The 19857-nt window shown below is 42.5% G+C and overlaps 1 long non-coding RNA gene across 1 annotated transcript; it reads left to right on the top strand.

The window, feature by feature from the left end:
• The first annotated feature begins 5805 nt into the window (after window positions 1-5805).
• LOC116546118 lies at window positions 5806-19225 on the top strand. Its single transcript, XR_004266595.1, has 3 exons — window positions 5806-6139; window positions 11317-11321; window positions 19216-19225. It is a non-coding gene; the product is annotated as an uncharacterized LOC116546118 (long non-coding RNA).
• Window positions 19226-19857: the final 632 nt, after the last annotated feature.

Raw genomic sequence — 19857 nt, 5'->3', positions numbered from 1 at the left:
GCTCCAGGGTACTCTGTTCACATAATCAGAGTGTGATCAGCCTGCTTAGACGTGTGTGCTATGGACTGAATGTGTACCACTAAAATTTATGTGTTGGAATCCTAACCCCCAATGTGAAGGTAATGAAAAGTGGGGCCTTTGGGAGGTGATTAGGTCATGGAAGGGATCCCCTATGAATGGGGTTAGTGCCCTTATCAAAGAGATCTCAGAGAGCTGCTTTGGCTCTTCTGCAATGTGAGGATACAAGAAGATGGCAGTCTGCAACCTAGAAGGGGACCTTCACCAGAGTCCGATCTTGCTGTCACCCTTATCTCAGATTTTCAGCCCCTAGAACTGTAAGAAATAAATTTCTGTTATTTATCAGGCTGCTGTTGTTATAGCAACCTGACTGGTTGCTATACTAGATTATGTATAAAACAAAGGGGAAAAGGAGTACTTCTTGTGGTACTTTGTGATAGCAGCCTAACTGAAACTTTGTGCAGTGCCCAACCTGCACAACTGTACAAGTCTTGCTCTGAGGCTTCTTGCTTTTGCTCTTGGGCACTGGTGCCATGGTACCTGGAGGGTGTGATTGGTAAGCCAGGTTGAGTCAGGCACAACACCTTCTTCCTCATCTCTCCATAGTCTTCTCCATCAGAATCTTTCATGTCTTCACTCACACGGATCATCTTATCTCTCAGAACTACCTCCGTGCTGAAACCACAAGAAGTCCTCCTTGTTCCCTTTGGTTTATATGTAATCTAGTATAACCACACTGCATTTGCCTCAGACTTTTAAAACAGTTGTTTCTTCCAGAAAGAAGGCAGTCTGACGGTTTCTTTCATTGTGGAGCATCAATTGTCCTCAATGACTGCTGCAGCCCATACCTCACTCCGGCTTGGCCCTGAAGAATTTTTATTCCCTCCATGAGTGTTGCTTCTATCTGCTACACCATCAGAAATATTCAGATTAACTTCTGTTCTTAGGGTCTTCAGAATTTTCCCCTCCGTATCAGTACTCAGCTTCTAGTTAGGTATCTTTCCCATGAGGCTACTTGGCTCTTCATGTGTGACTTTTTTTCAGATTCTATAGTAGTCATGTGGCCTGCCTACAATTATTTCATCCTTCTAGGCATGTGGTAGGATTGTTCTTGCAGACTATTTTGGAGTTCCATGTGGCATGTCACTTGTTTTGCCAATGAAATGTGAGCAGATATGACGCTTCTGGGCAGAAGCTTTGGAAGCTGGCATATGATTTGTCATGCCCTTTCCCTTAAGGAGATGACCAACAAGGCACATGTCATGACAGACCCTGTGTTATCTGGGTACAGGTATGACGGTGATGAGTACATTCTGTCCGCCAAACCACGTTGAACATGTAACATGAGCAATAAATAAATGTGGGTTGTGTTGAGAAACTATAATTATGTGTTGTTTTCGTTGTTGCTATTGCAGCATATCCTTACCTGTCCTGCTGATGCAAGATCCCCAGATGTCTGGAACTGCAATAGCTACACACAACTCAGGTCTTTCTGGTCCAGCCTCTACTAACTCAAGATGGCAGTCCAGAAAACAGCTGAAGTTAAGGTGGCGGTAAAATCAATGCTGAAATTCACCATCCTGATTTCCACCATCCTGAAAGACACCAATAGGGAGACTTTAGATTCCATGATTCCCACAGGGATGTAACTGCGCCAAGGGAGAAAAGAAGGTAAGTAGGATATGGAATTACAGAGCTGACTTTTTAAAAAAGTGCAGTGGCTCACGCCTACAATCCTAGCACTTTGGAAGGTCAAGATGGACAGATCACCTGAGGTCAGGAGATCAAGACCAGACCAGTCAACATCGTGAAACCCTGTCTCTACAACAAATAGAAAAATTAGCTGGGTGTGGTGGCATGTACCTATAGTCCAGCTACTCGGGAAGCTGAGGCAGGAGAATGGCTTGAACCCAAAAGGCAGAGGTTTCAGTGAGCTGAGATCGCGCCTGGGCAACAGAGCAAGACTCCATCTCAAAAAACAAAACAAAACAAAACAAAACAAAAATCCAGTTCGCCCCATACCAAAGGGTTTTAGCAGAGCTAAAGGCAGAGCAGTGGGGATCTGTTTCACTCTATAGAATGACAGGAGCAAATATCTTTCTGCAGTACAGGGATTTAACAAAAGTACCAAAACCAGAAAGAGCAATGACGCTCCAAGTTCCTTGTTTGTCGCTAATCTCCATTGCTCGTTGCCTGTACTTTCCACTGGTCTGACATGGAGAATTCAGGGATCTCGGCCAATTACAGGATTCTGAGACTTATGACTGTAACCAATGGGATCTGTTTGGTTAAAAATGGTAAGTTGGTAAATTTGATTTTAGAGCCCTGTCTCCTCAGTTCTTAACCCGTGGAGACTCCCACTGTATCCACCTATCTGGAGTCTCCTTCTGGACAGGTTGGTCATCAATCAGCTTCTCTTGAACTGTTGTTGTCTAAGTACTTTAACAAACATGATTTCAGCAATTCTTCACGGCGTCGCTCTTGTGAAAGGCACTAGGGATAAAGAGGTGGTAAGAAAAGTAACTGATTTATAGTCTAGTGCCAACCTGGCAAATTATAACCCATGGGCCAAATCCAGCCTGTTTCCAGGTTTTATAAATACAGTTTATTGGAGCACAGCTATGCCTTCTCATTGATATATGCTTTTGGCTTCTGTTGCACCAAAGGTAGAGGCGAGTAGTTACAAGAGACTTTACGGTGCACGTGCCTAAAATATCTACCATCTCGCACTTTACAGAAAAACTTTGCTGACCTTTACTTCCTGGACTGTTAGCCTTTCCCGGAGAGTTTGCATTTCAGTAGCATTCTCTCTAAAACTAATGCTGTAACACTCAGGGGAATTCACTAACGGAGGACATTTAGGCGACAGGGAGGTATCTTGAGGGACAAAGTCCTGTCTGACTGCTGTCAAATCATACTTTATAGGCAGCTGCCTTCTCTGTCAGTTCGTGAAAGTGGACTGCCTTTTCCAAATCTCTACCCAAGAAGGAAAGCGTGGTGAAGGAGAGGCAGCTGCCATAGCTGTGGCCGGTCCCCTGGGGGAGGAGCCGGAGAGGCAGCTGATCTTCCTGCGGCTCTCACCTTCTGGTGGCTCTAGGGGTCAGGAGGTCATGGTTTGCCTTCAGGGCTGCCAGCCAGGCGCTGTGCACAGCAGCCACTTTGACTTCTCTATTCCTCTGGCTCTTCTGATGACAACAGTGATTTTTTTTTTTTTTTTTTTTGCAAACCCTAAAGAAATGCTTCACTGCTCTGTCTCTCCAAAGGAGCAGAGAAAGGGGCTGAGTGGGGAGTTTTGTAAGATTCCATCAGTTATTTTTGCTAAGGGAAAATGTGAAAAGTTAAGAGTCAGAGACAGGGAAGGAAGCTTCCATGTGTCAGGGAAGCTTTTTGCTGAGCTATGTCCACTCGCTATGTGAAATAATGCCTGTTCTGCCACTGAAATGCCCGGTTATTCTCAGTGTGAAGAACCCCTCCCTCAGTAATGGGGACAAGGAAGGTTTGTTGGTTTGTTTGTTTTGCCCTAAGGACTATGATTCTCTTCCAGTAAACTCGAGGACTTGAACCTTAATCCTCAAATGGAGGCTGAGCTGCAATCTCCATCCCTGGAATATGGATCATTCAAGCCACACTACAGAAAGAGTCACCCAAAAGGTGCTGCCTTCCTCTCCAGGCCGTGAGTGACACCTCGAGCCTGAGGCTGGCCTGTGGACCTACATGCTGAGAGCTTTCAGGAGGAAGCTTCCACAGCCTGTGACACTAGCCTCAGTGGAGAGGAGAGGAAAATCATACGGGGTCTCAGAGCCCCTCTTCCTCCTCTGGTGTTGTCATGGAAACATATTCAATTCGTCTCTGCAAATATGGGTGCAGTGTGTGGGGAGCGAGGCAGTGTCCTGACAGGAGCTAGGACAGGAACAAAGATGGCTATGTCATGGTTGCCATTGCCTTCAGAACCATAATGGAAAGAGAGTTAAAAAAACAGCAACGACAAATTCTAAAGCAAGATGGATAGTATAAAGTCTATAAAAGGAACTAAATCCTGGACTTTGGAGAAAGACAAACGTAGGCTGAAATCTCGACTCTGCCACTTACCAGCTGCATATGACCTTGGTTATATTATTAATTCATCCAATGAACATTAATTGAAGGCCTACTGTGTATCAGATATATCTCCAAATGCCAAAGATACAGAATGACCTGACTTAGAGGAAGAGGCCTTTATCGACTCCATTGTATTTATACATTCTAACAGAGGAAGACAGACAATAAGCATGCAAACAAATAAATAAAAAATGTAATTTCAGAGAGTGATAATGTTCTCTGAAAATAGAGTCATGGGGAAGAGTGAGTCGACGTGGTGGCCCTTTAAGAATAGATGGCCAAGGAAGGCTTCTTGGAAGAGGTGACATCTAAGCTTAAATCTAAGGTAGGAGGCAACCAGGCAACCATTGGAGAGAGTTCCTGAAAGAAGGAAGTACTGACGCAAGGATCTGCTTACATGCGCCTCTAAACTTCAGCTTCTTTGCCTATAAAATGGGAATCATTTATTTACTAGGATTATCGTAAAGTTTCAGTGATACAATGTACATCAAGTATTTATTTCAAAGCATAGCACAAGGCACGTGCTATTTAATATGACTAAGTAAAATATATCAAACACAGAGGATCAGTTCCTTCTGATGAGTGTGGGACAATTGCTGAGTGGTGACGGGCTAGCCTGCGACCCAAGCCTTGCAGAATGGGTAGTTTTGGTAAGCAGATAACAGGTCTGATTTCTCTGCTCTTGGTTCCCATAACACTCAGGATTTTCTCTTTCAGAAGCCTGCCTATGCTTCGTTAGAATAACATAAGTATTTTCCTCTTCTCTAACCTGTTATATAAATTATATAAAGGGAGAGGCTGCCTGTTTTTTTCATCCTTCTACTGCAGTGCTTAAATAAGATAGTGAGGCAAAGCATTTAGAATTGTGATTTGTGCATGAACGAATGGTAGGAGGGAATCTAAGGAAGTAAGTACAGCATATAGTTGAGTCTGTTTGGGAACTGGCAATAGACCAGCAAAACAAGAAGCTAGGACCCATGGAGGGAAGAGTAGGAAATACAACGGACTAGTCAGTTGGAGCCAAGTCATAAAAAATCTGGAAAACTTGATTATCTTAATGAACACTGACATAATGATGTTTGGGGCGACCATTTCTGCTGTTCTTCAAATGCGCATGTTGGGAGCTGCAAGGAAACAACGAGCTCTTGTCTACACTGTGAGAGTGAGCCCACATCCTGTGGACACCATCCACCATTGTCCCTGAGCCTGAGGAGAGTTATTTCACTGCAAATGGCCATAGGGAATATTTTGCTAATATCCGTTTCTACACAGACACACCTCGTTTTGTTTCACTTCGCTTTCCGGCACATCTCAGATACTGTATTTTTTACAAAATGAAGATTTGTGGCAACCCTGTGTTGAGTGAGTCTATTGGCCCCATGCTTTCTCCAACAAAATACACTTACTTTATGACCCTGTATCACATTTTGGTAATTCTCTAAATATGTCGAACTTTGTCATTATTATTATATCTGTGATGGAGATCTGTGATCAGTGATTTTTGACATTACTATTAAATTATTTTGGGGTGCCAAAACCGCACCTATGGAAGATGTGAAACTTAATCAATAAGTGTTGTGTATATTCCGACTGCATCCCTGATAGGCCTGTCTCCTGGGGCTTTCTCATTCCCTTTCAAACAGCAATATTGAAATTAGGCCAGTTCATAACCCTACAGTGGCCTTCAAGTAAAAGGAAGAATCACAAGTCTCTCCCTTTAAATCAAAAGCTAGAAATGATTAAGTTTAGTGAGGAAAGCATGTTGAAAGCCCAGATGGGCCAAAAGCGAAGTCTCTTGCACCAAACAGTTAAAGTTGTGAATGCAAAGGAAAAGTTCTTGAAGGAAATTCAAAGTGCTCCTCCATGAATGCATGAATCATAAGCAAATAAAACAGCCTTGTTGCTATCATGGGAAAAGTTTTAGTGATCTGCATGGAAAATAAAACCAGCCACAATACTCCTTTAAGCCAAAGCCTAATCCAGAGAAAGGCCCTAAATCTCTTCAATTCTATGAAGGCTGAGAGTGGTGCAAAAGCTGAGGAAAAGTATGAAGCTGGAAGAGGCTGGTTCACGAGGTTTAAGGAAAGAAGCTGTCTCTATAACACAGAAGTGCAAGACGAAGCAGCAAGTGTGGATGTAGAAGCTGCGTCAAGTTATCCAGAAGATTCAGCCAAGATTATTGATGAAGGTGGCTACACTAAACAACAGAGTTTCAATGTAGATGAAACAGCCTTTTTTTGGAAGAGGATTTTATCTAAGACTTTCATAGTTAGAGAGGAGAAGTCAATGCCTGGCTTCAAAGCTTCAAAGGACAGCCTGACTCTCCTGTAAGGAGCTAATGCAGCTGGTGTCTTTAAGTTAAAGGCAATCCTCATGTACCATTCTGAAAATTCTAAAGCCCTCAAGAGTTATACTACAGCTACTTTTCCCATGCTCTGTAGATGGAACAGCAAAACCTGAATGACTGCACACCTGTTTACTGCATAGTTTACTATGCTGTGACCTACTGCTAGAAAAAAAGGATTGCTTTGAAAATATTACTGCTCATTGACGATGCTTCTAGTCACCCAAGTTTTGTGATGGAGATGTATAAGAGTATGTTTTCATGCCTGCTAACATAACATCCATTTTGCAGCCCATGTAAAAGGAGTAATTTTGACTTTCAAGTCTTATTACTTAATAAATATATGAGGTAAGTCTACAGGTGCCATACATGATAATTTCTCTAATGGATCGGGGCAAAGTAAATTGAAAACCTTCTGGAAAGGATTTGCCATCCTAGATGCCATTATGAATACCCATGATTCATGGGGGAGGTCAAAATATCCACAGTAACAGGAATTTGGAAGAAATTGATTCCAATCCTCATGGATGACTTTGAGGCTTGAGACTTTAGTGGACGAGGTAACTGCAGATGTGGAAACAGCAAGAAACCTAGAATTAGAAGTGGAGCCTGAAGATGTGGCTAAATTGCTGCAATCTTCTGATAAAACTTTAACAGATGAGGTGTTGCTTCTTATGTTGAGCAAAGAAAATGTTTTCTAGATATGGAATTTATTCCCGGTGTACAACGCATTTAGAGTATTTCATCGTTGATAAAGTAGCAGTAATGTTTGAGATGATTCACTCCAATTTTGAAAGAAGTTCTACTGTGCGTAAAATACTATCATACAGAATCACATGCTAAGAGAACTCTTTCATGAAAGGAAGAGTCAATTGATGTGGTAAACTTCATTGTTGTCTTATTTTAACGAATTGCCACAGCCACTCCACCCCACCCTAACCTTATGCTACCACCACCCTGATCAGTCAGCAGCCATCAACATTAAGGCAAGACCCTTCACCAGCAGAATTGCAACTTGCTGAGGGCTCAGATGATTGTTGGCAGTTTTTAGCAATAAAGAATTTTTAAATTAAGGTATGTGCATTTTTCCAGACATAATGCTATTGCACACTTAATAAACTATGGTATAGTATAACCATAACTTTAACGTGTACTGTGAAACCAAAAAAAATGTGTGACTTGCTTTATTGCATTATTAACTTTATTATAGTGGTCTAGAACTGAGCCTGCAATATCTCTGAGGTATGCCTGTCTTAATATTAATAACAGCTAACATATATTGGGTACCTCTTACATGTTTTTGCTGAGTATTTGGCAGACGTAATTTCACTCTATCCCTGTAATGTCCCTACAACTAAGAATTATTATTACTCATATTAAAAAGTGAGAACTCTGGGCTTAGAGAAGATAAATGAATGGCCTGCCTGAGGTTACACGGCTACCAATTTGTTGAGCCTGGACTTGAATTTAGATCTCTCTGATGTCAAAGCTTAGGGTCTGTCTGTATACAATATTGCTATGGACTGAATGCTTGTGTCTTCTGTTTCCTGTCCCAAATTCATACATTAAAGTCCTAACCCCCGGAATGATGGTAGCAGGAGGCAAGGCTTTTGGGAGGTGATTAGGTAATAAGGGTAGGGCCCTCTGAGCGAGATTAGTGTCTTTATAAAAGAGATACCAGAGACCTAGCTTGCCCCCTCTACCATGTGAAAACCCAGCTACAAGGTACCCACTCTATAGTCTTTTATTATAGCAATCTAAATTGACTAAGACAACTAGGATCTGTAATATTATTGTTTAACTATTATTTAAGTCTTCATGTTCTTGAAAACAGAATCTGAGGCAAGGTGTATTAATCCATTTTCATAGTACTATGAAAAAATACCTGAGACTGAGTAATTTATAAATTAAATGAAGTTTAATGGACTCACAGTTCCACGTGGCTGGAGAGACCTCACAATTATGGCTGAAGGCAAAGGAGGAGCAAAGTCATATCTTACATGGTGGCAGGCAAGAGGGAGTGTGCAGGGGAACTACCCTTTATTAAAGCCATCAGATTTTGTGAGACTTATTCACATCACAAGAACAGCACAGGAAAAATTCCACCCCTATGATTCAATTACCTCCCACTGGATCCCTCCCATGACATGTGGGGATTGTGGGGGCTACAATTCAAGGTGAGATTTGGTGGAGACACAACCAAATCTTATCACAAGGATTGAGTACTAACGCCTCATTTAAGTGGTACCTTCTCCAGACAGTGAGAACAAGAACAAAAGAAATGACAGGGGAGCAATGCAAAGTGGACATATTTCTATTCCGGCCACTGCTTCGCAATGAGATGTGAAAAGAAACAGCCTTGTTCATTGTTCAGCAAGGGTGTCCGTGGTGGGCTGAATGCTGGCCCCTCAAAATATATGTCCACATTCGAATTCCTGGAACCTATGAATGTGACCTCATTTGGAAAAGGGGGTTTTGCAGATGTAATTAAGGATCTTGAGATGAAGGGAACATCCTGCATTATCTAGATGGGCCCTGAATCTTATGTCAAGTGTCCTTACAAGGTACATGAGAGATCTGACAGACAGCAGAGGAGGAGGCAATGTGACCATAGAGCCAATGATTGGAGTGGTGTGACCACAAGCCAAGGAGTGCTTGAAGCTGCCAAAACCTGAAAGAAGCAACTGAATCTCGCCTACAAACTTTGGAGGAAATGAGGTCCTGCCAATACCTTATTTTGAACTTCTGGCCTCCAGAGCTATGAGAGAATAAATTTCTGTTTTAAACCATCCAGTCTAAGGTAACTTGTTATAGCAGTCACAAAAACTTCATCCAGTGTCTACTCAGTTGTGTGGGCATCTCCAATTAGGATGTACAGAGAAACCATATCTTGTAGAGGTCCAGAGGAAAGAAAGAGGGAATTTACTGGACTTTCTCTCATTTCCTATTTGCCTTTGGTCAAATTTTACTCTACAGGGGAATTGACTCTTCTCACAGCTCCCAGCAATACCCGGCTTTGCAGGGAGCTGCTTGGGAAGCCGGAACCTTTGTTTCATCCAAACCAGAGTGGCAAAACAACAACAACAAAAACCTAGAAACAGAAGGCTACATGGCTAATGAGCCTTGGGACACAGCGGTCCCTACAGGGAGGGTCTGACCCTCTTGGCGAGCAACTGGGCAACCTCAAATGCTGAAATTGCTCAGGTCCAAGTGGATCTGGTGGATCTCTACAGCCGTGAGAGAGAGCCAGTGACCAAAGGGCCCAAAAATGATGGTACCAAGGGGATCTGAGGAGGGACAGAAAACATGCCTGATGGGAATCACGAACCTCAGCCCACCATTTTAGCCACAAAGACTTTAGTGTCCACTGTGTGCAAAACATTCCCAGCATGAAATTCTTTCGGCTAACTACATTGTGGCATGTATTGTAGAATGGCTCATTCAACATACAGTCACAACTCCCCTTCCCTTGCCTTCTTTCACTCTAAATTCCCGGAAGGTTCATACTTTATTTTTTAGCTTCTCTTACACATCATAGTGGCCATGCAGGTTTGGCCAATAGACGTAGGCACCTGTGCATTGGAGAGGTTGTTTTTTCCTGAAGCCTCGCAGAGAAACTCCTATCTCCCACTGCTTCTTCCTGCCTGGAGTGCAGTGGCCCCACCATGTGACCATGGGGCCAATACATAAAAAGAGGCCAAAAGAATCCTAAAGACATGTACCCAGATGCCCCTGAACTGTGGAACCAGCACACGCAGCTGTCTATCCTTTGACTTCTTGCTGTGTGAGTATATGAGTTAGTTAGGACTGTCGTAACAAAATACCACAGACTGGATGCCGTAAACAACGGAAATTTGCCTTCCCATGGTTCGGGAGGCTAGAAGTCCAAGATCAAGCTGTTGGAATTGGCAGATTTGGTTTCTTCTGAGGCCTTCCTCTGTGGCTTGCAGATGGCTACATTTTTACTGTGTCCTCACATCCTCTTCCCTCTGTACACGTACATCCCCAGTGCCTCTTTGCATGTCCAAATTTCTTCTTATGAGAGCACCAGTCAGATTGGATTGGGCCATGGTGGTCAATATTACATGTCAACTTGACTGGGCTACTGGGTTCCCATATAGTTGGTTAAACATTATTCTGGGTGTGTCTGTGAGGGTGGTTCTGGATGAAATTAACATTTAAATGGGTAGACTGAATAAAATGATTGCTGTTCCTGATGTAAGTGGGTTTCATTCAATCAGGTGAAGGCCTAAAGAGAACAAAAAGGCTGGCCCTCCCATGAGTACAGGAGAATTCTTCCTGTCTGATAGTCTTCGAACTGGAACATCAGCTATCTTCCAGCCTTTGGGCTCTAATTGAAATATCAGCTCTTTCCGGGCCTTTAGACTGAATTTATTTACACCTCAGTTTTTCTAGTTCTTAGGCATTGGAACTCAGACTGGAATTAACGCATGGGCCCTCCTGGGTCTCCAGTTTTCCTATTCATCCTGCAGATCTTGGACCTTAGAACTTGCCAGCCTCCAAAATTGTGTGAACCAATTCTTTACAATGTGTCTACGTGTATATCCTAATGGTTCTGCTTCTATGGAGAATTCTGAATAATAAAGGGCCCACCCAAGGGCCATGATTCATTTTAATCAATCACCTCTCTAAAGGCCCTATCTCCAAATACAGCCACATTCTGAAGTTGTGGGGATTCAGGATCCAACAGATGAATTTTGGCAGGACTCGGTTCAGTCCACAACAGTGAGCAAACAGTCCTTTATTTGTTTAAGCTGCTGTTACTTGCAGCTGAGAGCATACGTAACTGCTTGCACAAGGTGTAGATTCACGTACTAAATTTGATAATTCACAAGGAAGTGTTTGGTTATGGTTTCTATTAGCATGTACCAGTTTCTCCCATCTCCAAAGAATCATTTAGTAGTCAGAACCTGGACTTGGGAGGAAGCAGGTCTTAAATGGGATCTGTTTGATGCCCAGCTTTGGGGGCATCTCCCAGCCATGCTTCTGTTTGTCCCTCCCCAGCTAATATTAAAATAACACTGTACGCCCTTGATGTGAAAGTCATTCCACATATGGAGTCATCATCTGGGCTTGGAGGTGGAGCTGGCGCATTCAGCATCCATGAAGAGGCAGCTCTTTTTAGCCAAACGTATTGAAATGTCCTGACGTGTGCTTCCCAGCCGATGTCAGCTGCTAATCTGTATGAATTAATGCTGTAATAATTGGGCCGTATTCAGCAAGCACTAATTTCTTTCACTACATCAAATCAAGCCTCATGATTGTTTCGAAATAAACATGCCATCCCCAGAATGTTGAATCTCCGCTCCAGCAGCTGGGTTCCGAATGGATCTGGAAAGGTCTGGTGAGGAGGCTGGGATGACCAACGGTAGGACTCATTCCTGAGACGGGAGGTTCAGACACAATCATTTTAGACCTGATGGGACCCAACTACATTTTCAAAAATGAAAGGAAGCCAGGCTTTGTTTCTGGACAGTGTCCAAATTCACTGAGGAAGCATCCTTCAGTGCCTCTGTCTTCTTCCAGAGCATGCACCTAGACAGCATAAAAGAAAACAACCTAGCAGCTAGTATCTCCAGATGAGCTGTCATTACCCATCCTTTGCTCATGGTGTCACTGGAGTGAGACCATGAGAAGGGTATTTCAAAGATTCACGGGTCACACTGCAAATAAACCTCAGAGGAAGTGTCTGACCAACGCTTACAATCAAGAAAACAGGAAAACTTGAAGGGGGAGAGAGAGCAAGAGGGCGAGTGAGCACGGGATGCTGGCCTTTATGCTGCCTTCACGAGGAGGAAAAGAAGGACTAATCTAGAATGATGAGAAAGGTGGTACGGACAAGACTGATGAGTTATACTAGAAAGAGTATGGGGTGGTTCTCCAAGTAATATACTTAGCAAATCAGTGGGAATGTAAGTGTCTCACTGCAGTCACTTGGCAATGCTTTTAGAAGAATCATGGTTATCAATATTGCAATCTCCCTTCTGTGTCACTCATGCACTCTCATATTGAGTACCTCTTCCAGTCTAGCCCTGTGCTTGATCCTGGGGAGCAAAGCAGACACAGATCCTGCCTTCCCTCCCCTCCTCTCCTATCCTTTCCCATCCCATATGCTTCTTTCTCTCTCCTTCTTTCTCCCTCCTCCTCTCCCTGATCCTTTCTTCTTCCTCTGCCTTCTAGGCCTAGGGTCTAAATAACTTTGGGGGAAGATTAATATTCTGTTCAGTGGAACCATTGTTTGCCAACCACTTACTAATTAATTTTCCAAATAAGCAATGCAGGACTGAATTGCACATCTTTTCTCACAGCAGTTGTTATGTGTAGACATAAGGATCTCCCCCCTCCCCACCCTGGGGTGCCTCCCTCAATCTCTCTCCCCCTGTTTGCTGCTTCACACTCCACTCCCCATGAGCTGCTTATCTATCCACAAGCTTATAATGTCAGTGCCTTCTAAAGCTTCTTTAGCGTTCCCTCCTCTTCCCTTCTGTCCTCATCCTGTCAGTCAGGATGAAGAAAATTAAGTTGTGTAAGTCTGTACATTTCTCTGTGATCCCAGTTTCCAGGTCCTAGAGCTGTCTGGGAGCTGCTAGGTCACCTAGGTCTGGATTCAGATGGGAGATGTAAAAAGCCACAGGAACTCTGGGAAATAGGTGCCAGTGTGTCCCCAAAGCTCAAATTTTCTAGTCCATAAGTTGGAAAGCAGAAAGGAAGCTGTGAATCAAAGCTCCAAGGGAATTGTTTATAGCAACGGTGTCAATGAACCAGAACTGAAAGCAGGATGAGGCTCCCAGGCCACCTTCAACTCTTAGGAGCTGCGTTGTGGCATGTGGTGTATAGGCCGTGCACTGTACAACGTGCTCAGCAGAGAGGGCAGCTCTCCTTCAGCTCTCCCAGGCCAGCCAGGGGCTCTTTGCAGAGCGGCATTTGCCTCCCAGAAGGAGAACTTGTTTTTATGCACTGGCCTTGCTGTTAGCCCTAGGGTTCATCTGCTTAGAGAGGCACCTTTTTTCAAATTCACACAGAAGCACCATATATGCCTACTCTGATTAGGAGAAAAACAAAATTACAAACTGATTGACTTTTAAAAGTGTTTTTTTTTAATTAAAAAAATTGCTTTTAAGGTGTGTTTTAGAATTATTATAAATTCAGTGCTATCTCTAATACCTTTCGGATTTGATACTATAATGATAATAGCTCATATTTATGTGAACACTCTAGATGCCTGGTGCTGCACTGGGGGCCTGAATCTATTATTTATGATCCTTCCTCCCCTGCCTGCCTTTGCTGTGGTTCACTATGGGGAGAGTATTCCCCATACTTCACTGAATTTGGCCTTGGCCCTGTGATGTTTTGGCCCATAGAATGTGGGCAGAAGCAACAATGTCTGTAAGAACTATAGTCCTCTTGCAGTTATATCTTCTGCCATGAGAGAAAAGCATGCCCCCAAGCAACGGTTGCCCTTTGACCTGAAATCAAGACATGTAGAGCAGACCTGAACCAGACCAAAGCCTAGAGGCCAGAAAAGCTTGGGCAAGAGCAGCTGGGTACATCTAAATTACAGTAAATGGAAACAGGAACACAACATGAATGTTCATTATTTCAAGTCACAGAGAAGGGGGGATTGTTTGTTATGCGGCATCACGGTAATAGCGGACACCTACAGTATGCTTTTTTTTTTCTTTTTAAACAAATTGTCACAACCACTCTTTGAAGTATGTATGGTATTTCCATTTTACATAAAGGAAAACCAAGCCTCTGAGAGGTTAGAAAACTTGTTTAAATTAATAAGTGGTATATCCAGTATTAACATCTAGGTCCACCTGATTCCAAAACCTGTTCTCTTTCCGCCTCCCTCATGTTGTATCCAGAATATTGATACTATGGCACCCACAGAGATCCTTAACTAGCAAAAATAATGCTATACAGCCAATAACTTTGCATTCTACTTACTAAAGCTGGCAAAGAATTGTTTTGCAAGACAGCATCCAGAATGTCTCTCGGCTCAACTGTCAGTTCCACCAAACATTCCTCTAAACATAATTCATCCCTCCCTTTCTCCTATAGGCACTCCACACTTTCTGTTATTCAAAGTTTTGAGGTTTTAAAGAGGATTCTATTTCTCCAGGCCGAGATTACCTACGGCGGCAGCAGAGTTTGACTTGCATCTTGTTTGTTGTCAATACAATAAGCCAGAAACAGATGCAGATCATTGAACTGAAGAATGACTTTTCTCTCTTGATGGCACTTTTGAGCAGAAAAAACACCTTTGTCTGATGTATTAAGTGAAAAAAAAAGCAATGTGCAGCACAATATGTATTGTACATCACTATATGTATATTTAAAAAGCACATGTATATGTGTATATATGAATGTTTATATCTACATAGGATGTCTCTGGAAGAATACTCTGGAAATGTAATGGCAGTTTCCTCTGGTTTGGGAACATGGTGTGTGATGGGGAGTGAGGGTGGGAGAGAGAATGATTTTTCACTGAATAGTCCTTGAAAGTTTTTAAAGTTGATGTGCACGTTTATATTATTGCCCAAAATAATGAATACATTTTTTAAAGACAGAAAGTACATCTTCTCTGGTCTACCCCTCTTCACTTTAGTTAAGCTGTGTCTATTGTGTCACAGACACACTGACTTTTTGAAGGGACTCGAGAGGGGGTGCTAGCCCGAGAGAAAGAGGCCCTTTCTGGTGTGTTCTCCTCCTCTTATAGTTGAGCTGCATATAAACATCTTCAGTCGCCACGGACAACAGAGACAACACAAACTGGAGCCCACTGGCTTCCACAAGTGAAAGCGGTTTTCTTCATTCATGACTCAAAGGCTGTAGAGTGAAAAACAAGAATTGATCAGCTGTTTTTTTGTTTTGTTTTGTTTTTAAAGACCAAACACGTCATCTTATCTTGTTCTGAGTGAGACAGCTACACGATGAACATCCCAAAAGTTGAAGACCTTGGATTTCCACCTGCAAGCCAAGGATGTTTTTCCGTTAAATTCTCATCATATCATTAGAGGTTATTAACTGTTTCAACAAGCAGACATCTATGTCCATTCATTTTTTTTAAGACAGGGTAAATAAATCAACTTTCAAATCATGTCCTTCTGCAAACACCAGCTGCACAGGAAAAGGAAGGCCACCTGTTAGCAGCCTCTCACTGAAGGGCTAGGCTGAGGCTATCGGCGTGCCTGCCCAGAGCAGAGCCGTCTGTTAATGAGTCCTACAGCCCACAGGAAAGAACCTCAGTGGAAAGCAAGAAGGCAGAACAATTGTGTGAACTTAGCTCCCAGTCTTATTCTCCAAACATCTGGCCACTGTATGTGTCCTTTCTTTGATTCAAACTTGCTCTGTGGTTATTGATAGGGAAAATCTCCACCTGGGTGCTGGAAGGGATTGCTTCTTCATCAGGGAATAGTCAGCACAGACTCACTTTTAATAGCAAAATAATGGAGCAGGTCACTTATAAACCATGTTTCTGAAATTGTCCAGCCATGCTCTGCCAACTTTTTATGGGGAGAATAAGACAAAAGCTGGAAGCAAAGAGAGTTAGCAAGGAAAGCCCATAAGATTAGGGCTGAAGAAGAAACAAGGCATGCAGGATGCCACCTTGGTGTTGACTAACGCTGGGGAAAACCTCTGCTGTTTAATATAATGCATTTATAAACACAGATGTCAGGGACGGCAAGTTTATTTTTGGAGTTCCGCGTCTTACCATGTCCCCAGTTGATTCTGTTTCTTATCTTCTTCTGCATCAGAACAGCCAAACAGGATTCAAGTGATGCATTTGGATGGCTTGCTTCCCTGAATTGTGTCTATATCCATTAGCAGGGCAGACCACCTGTAGACATGGCAGTTTTGTCATCTTCACAACTGTTCCCGTTGTCCTGATCCTTATTTCATTTTTCTGGGCTACCTTGAATAACAACCTCCTGGGCTTATTTTACCGGCAGTTAAAAATCAGTTTTTGTAGTAATTTTGGCTGGAAATCAGCCATTAAGTTTATGTGCTTGTCAAATTTTAACTGTATGCCTAATTTAAAAGTACTTAGAGCCACTTAAATTTGGTTGAGTGCCAATGTTAAGATGCAGCCAAATCTCAAGGACTGCAGACTGCATGCTTAGTTTGAGCAGACTTCTTTTCCTTCTCTTTCCACCTCTCTTGTTAGCACCTGCACCAGGAAATGGGTGGGTGGGTGGGTGGAGTGCAGAGAGTAAAGGAAAATGAAAGTGATGCTGGGCCAGCACCACCAAAGCCTTGCCTTTGCGCTCTGAAAATGAAATTGATGGCACAACTGTAGATTGGGAGAGACTCAATTGGCAGCCACATACATGAAAGAGGTGAGAGTTTGGTTAACTGCAAGCACAATACCTTAAAATAACACAAAATTCATATTAGACTTCTACTAACATGCACTGTTCTAAATGTTTCATAAATATTAACTCTTTTCATTCTCACAGCAACTTTATGTGGTAAATAATATCATTATACCCAATTATCAGATGGAAAATTAAGACATAAAGAGAATAACTTGCATATAGCTTTACTAGAAAGTTCCAGGGTCAGAATTCAAATTGAGGCATTCTGGCTCCAGAATCCATGCTCTGGGGGCTGGACCGTCTTCTGAGCCAGCAGCAGGTGAAGCCGCCACAAAACAAGTACAGAGTGTGCTCCTGTTTGATGTTATCGCTGGTTGAAGGTCATTGCAAAAAATTTCATAAAGCTCAAATCTCTATGAAAAGGAAAATAGATGTCCAAAGCCAGCTCAATTGTTTCAAATAATAGCAACCAAAATAAAATTAGAGGGCCTTAAAAATAATTAATATGATCCTTAATACCAACTAGAAATGTAAGGGTAAAATTTCAAGCCAAAGTAACGTTTCTGGATCTTCAACTTCTCATCTGCCCAGTGCTTGGTAAGAGCTAGATCATTTCCTAATCCTTTCACATTTTAAGATTCTTATATTCTGCCAAATGATCTTTCAGGTCAGTCATGAGTCCCTTTATTCAGCCATACACAGAATTGTGTTTTCCAGCGTTAGTTTTTTAAAAGGTACCTTGTGCGCTTTGTGGGGAACAGTCTGATAAGAAATGAGAGCCAGGCATAGGGATACATGCAGCTGTGTGCAGGGATACGTAAAATGTACGCACACAGCTGTAATGCAAGCTTGTGCAGTGCCAGAGCTGTGGAGATTCTTGGGCAGTATCAGTTAGTGTTCTTATTTGTAGATAACGTTATCACTCTACCTGCTTTATGTAAGAAGTGCTTTGTTAAGGGAATATTAAACACTCCTAGAATGTTTGGAAGAGCTAGAAGAATAATCTCTGGGCTGGTGCTCTAGAAACAATGCTTAACGCTACCCCAGAGAACTGACCTGGTAAGGGTAATGCCTCCCACCGACCCTGAGACCAACCACATGGCTCCCACCACCTTCACCAGCACAATGGATGTTCCATACTTTGCTTATTTCCTTAACTCACTTCCAAATGACAGTCTCTCATGGATGCAACAGGATTGAAAGAAACTGAAGGGCAGTGGGGGAGGGGGAGGGGAAAATAAAGTTTTTTTTGTATCCTATTTAGGAGTAGGCAGGATTCACGAGACATGGTCAAATAGTGATGGAAATGATCAAAATGTAGAAAGAATGTTCAAGAGGTTTCAGGCAGCTACAAATAACCAATGTCTGCTGCAGATAATATATATTTTTTACTCAGAACTGAGCAGGCTCCTCTTTGGGAAGAGTAGTGAGTCAACGTTTGTTTAGGATATCCACGACTGAAATTTAATCCCTGTTGGTCATTCATTACATATATATTATGTTTTAGCTATGGTGATTGGTGTCTTATATGTTGGGGACTTATTGTTTTATGATACCACATTTTTTTCTCCTTTTTTTTTTTTTTGCCGGTAAAACAGTACTTAAATTTTATTCTGGGTAACTTTCCCATTCCCAATCTTAGAACTTGTTTGAGTGGAATTGACCCCTGCTTATCTCCAAGGATGAGGTCATGGCTTACCCCATGCAGCATATTCCACTCCCTGGCCACAGCATTAAAGTCAGAGAAGGGTATCTTCAGACCCAGAACTTCCATTTGAATGTTGGACTAGGACATGGGAGCATGTGGTCTGGGCTCTTGGCTGCCATCTTGACATCACCTGGAGCCTCAAACAAGGACAAAAAAGAAGGTGGAGAAAGCCGAAGTCCTTGTAACAGCATTTGAGACCCTGGATCAAACTTGTCCTGTAATTGGATACTCCCTGGATTTTTGAATCATGTAAATGAACAAATTCTCATTTATCCTTAATCCACATTTTTGAGCCATGCTTGCTGTGACTTATTTCCAAAGTTGTCTTAGTTTCCTACACATACATTAACTCTTTTAATCCTCCGAAATAGTTCATTATGTTAATAGTATTATCACATTTCACAGATGAGGACAGTAATACTCAAAAAGATTAGAAACTCGCTTGTCACATCCCTTATCCGTATGATTTTTAAAGCACAGGTCCTTAACTCCTGTGTTATATAGGGACATTGGACAGCATCAAAAGGGTAACAGCACTGTGATTTGAGGTTTAAAAAGCAGGCCGTACAGACGGAGGGTAAGTAGCCTCTGGAAGGCAGGAATACACATTGCATTATTGTTTATTCCTTACAGCGTCCAGCCTCATTCTGTGCACAGGCTGACTTTCAATATGCACTTCTTGCTTACTGAGTGAAGTGGCTAAGGAGGGAACTGAATGCCTCCAGTCTGTGAAGAAAGGAAAACTAGTTTAGCAATGTCCCGCTGAAAGACAAGAATGGTGAGGCTCATGTACCTTGGCTGGAGAACAAGTGTTCGTGCAGGGTTGCCTATATCTCAGGCAGATAAACAAGGACCCAACATCAAACACAACCTTCTACTCTCAAGGAGTGTGAGACAGTGCTATGCAACACGGCAGACTCAGTTTCTGGAAATACTAAAGAAAGAAGAACATGATGCTTTTCCTAGCATATTTGAGGCTTTCGGGGTCTTAGAAGCATCTGAATTCTTTAATTGCCTGTGTCATTCTCTCAACCTGAAATGCCCCTCCCACTCCTTGTTTGTCTGGCAAACCCATCCATCCTTCAACAGTTAACTTGAATGCCACCTCCTCTGGGAAGCCCTCACTGAACTTTTAACCCTGGTTTGATTCCTGCTGTCGCTATCTTTCCAGAGCACCTCAGGTGCATCTACATTCACACATTGTTTTGACAATCTGCCCAAATTTTCTGTATAGAAGTCAAGAAGCATGTCTTATTCCTCTTTGTATTCCCTGCCCCTAGCCTAATGCCTGGAACTCAGCAGGCAATCTTGCAAATCCTGCAAAGAAAACCCTTCCTCAATCTCTA

The sequence above is a fragment of the Sapajus apella genome, unplaced genomic scaffold, assembly GCF_009761245.1.
Source record: "Sapajus apella isolate SASKATOON/1434 unplaced genomic scaffold, GSC_monkey_1.0 scaffold5, whole genome shotgun sequence".
Taxonomy (NCBI): Eukaryota; Metazoa; Chordata; class Mammalia; order Primates; family Cebidae; genus Sapajus; species Sapajus apella.
The sequence above is the reverse complement of the archived record's forward strand: the minus strand, read 5'-3'. Positions and strand labels throughout refer to the sequence as shown.